At 37.0% G+C, this 2,270-nt stretch overlaps 1 long non-coding RNA gene across 1 annotated transcript; it reads left to right on the forward strand.

Annotated features, from left to right (window-relative positions):
- Window positions 1-348: 348 nt before the first annotated feature.
- LOC120097912 (uncharacterized) lies at window positions 349-2,047 on the forward strand. The gene is made up of 3 exons (XR_005495801.2): window positions 349-447; window positions 1,081-1,182; window positions 1,877-2,047. It is a non-coding gene; the product is annotated as an uncharacterized LOC120097912 (long non-coding RNA).
- Window positions 2,048-2,270: the final 223 nt, after the last annotated feature.

A 2,270-nucleotide genomic window follows, 5' to 3' on the forward strand; every position in this document is an offset into this window, starting at 1 on the left:
AGGACAGAAAAGGGAACAAACAGGGGAAGGGCTGTAACCTTGCACAGGGAGTTCAATATTGAAGGACCAGGAGGGAGTGTGGAAATAACACTGAAGATGTTTGAAAAATCTTTAAGGCTCATAATCATTTTTTAATCTAAAATGAAAGATAATATAAATTTACTGACACAAATGTATGTAATATATCATATTAACAATGTCATATTATACATATACATACATATATACACATATATGTATATACATACAAACATATATATGTGTGTGTGTGTGTGTGTGTGTGTGTGTGTAAGGTTGACAATGGTACCTACCAAAAGTGAAAAACTATCTAATTTGATCCCCTTTACTAGGCATTAAGAACATTTTCAACTTGTTAATCCAGAAAGTCTAAGAGACTCTCCCAAAACAATACAAGGAGTTGTTGTTGACCTCAGTTGTTTCTCAGAGGTGAGTGGAAAGTCCCTATTGCTAAAGACAACTGTTCTTAGGATATAGGACACACTTTGTATGTATATAACTCATGAACCTCCTCTCTAAAGAGTAGCTCTCGTAGTCATTCAACCTGATATGCAAAGTGGCAAGGAAGAAAAGCAACCAATAGTACAACCCAGCAGAAATTCTGATAAATAGCAATAATAAGCAGCATAGCAAGGTGTCCCTAATTGTACAACACTGGCACTGATACTTGGCAATAACCATAGCTGTGTAATTAGACTTATGGCATCATGTCTTGTACTGGCGAATACCCAATTTCCTGGAGCTATTGATCCTAGGAGAGAACTTTCTACCACCTCTGACTTTATAAAACCAACATAAATCCTAACTGTATCCACAGATAAGTGTATACCTCTGTCTTGTTTAAGTAAGTTTCTCTTTACAACAAACAGAGACTATTACAGAAAATCACAACAATCAAAATGCAAAGAACAGCTGATTGTTGGATACTGTCATGATTTGAATATGCTTGGCCAAGGGAGTGGCACTATTTAGAGGTATGGCCTTGTTATAGTAGGTGTGTCACTGTAGGTGTGGGATTTAAGACCCTATTCTAACTGCCTGGGACCAATCTTCCAATACCAGCCTTCAGATGAAGATGTTGAACTCTTAGCTCTGCCTACACCATGCCTGCCTGGATGCTGCCATGTTCTTGCCTTGATGTTAATGGACTGAATCTCTGAACCTGTAAGCCAGCCCCAATTAAATGTTGTCCTTTATAAGAGTTGCTTTGGTCCTGGTGTGTGTTCACAACAATGCCAAGACTAACTGGGTATGCCAACAACATAACTCTTGCTATTAAGGCTTAGGAAACATTGCAAAAGAAGGCTGAAAGATTGTAAGATACAGAGGCTCAGAAAGTCTGCTAAGAGATTGTGTTTACTAGAAATGACAGGGAAGTTATACTAATGATACCTTGCCAATATGGGTGTCTAAACAAGACCTGAACAATGACATCAATAGATGTACTGAAATTGAAAAAGGATGTCTCATCAGCCCCCAGTGATGTACAAAGGACTGCAGACAGTTAAGAAATGCCAAGAATGGGAGAATTGGTCATCCCCAGGAGGAATACTTATCCAATCTCTAGTGGTCAGCTGTGAAATTATATCTATCTGCATATATATATATGTATATATATATGCAACACTAAGTGGAACCAGCTGAGTATTTTATATGTCTACTCACTTATACACATATATAACAATAACAAAGTAAATATGACCATGAATCTGAGAGCAATAAGGTATACACAAACACTTGGAGTAAAGAAAGAGAAAAGTAAATGGTGCAATTTTACAATTTAGTGTAAAAATATATTTTAAAATAAAATATAACCTTGGACCATGAAACTGATAATTTTACTGATAAACTTCCCTAGAAACAGAATTCTGTTTGATAGTGAATGCTGACTACATCAAAATGCCGCAGGTCCTCTGCATGAAATGGAGAAAACCAAATAAAACCATCTGTCAACAGCACAGCTTTGTCGCCATGACAATTTGTGATTGAATTTGCTCAGCAGACTATCCAAGGCTTCATGTTCATCAAGGTATTTCATTTAAAATATCATTAAAGTGAAATTAAGTTTCTATTAACCTTGTCTATTCAAATGATGCCACTGAACAAGTAAACACACTCTCTGCCATGCACAGAGATGACATGATGAATTGATACGTGCAGCATGGGGGTGGATGGAATCTCTCTAATGAGTGATTACCTGTGGCATAAGTATATCGATTGTGTTTGTACGCGTCAAATGGAGCTGGCAAGGA

Source organism: Rattus norvegicus, chromosome 17 (genome assembly GCF_036323735.1).
Source record: "Rattus norvegicus strain BN/NHsdMcwi chromosome 17, GRCr8, whole genome shotgun sequence".
In the NCBI taxonomy this organism is placed as follows: domain Eukaryota; kingdom Metazoa; phylum Chordata; class Mammalia; order Rodentia; family Muridae; genus Rattus; species Rattus norvegicus.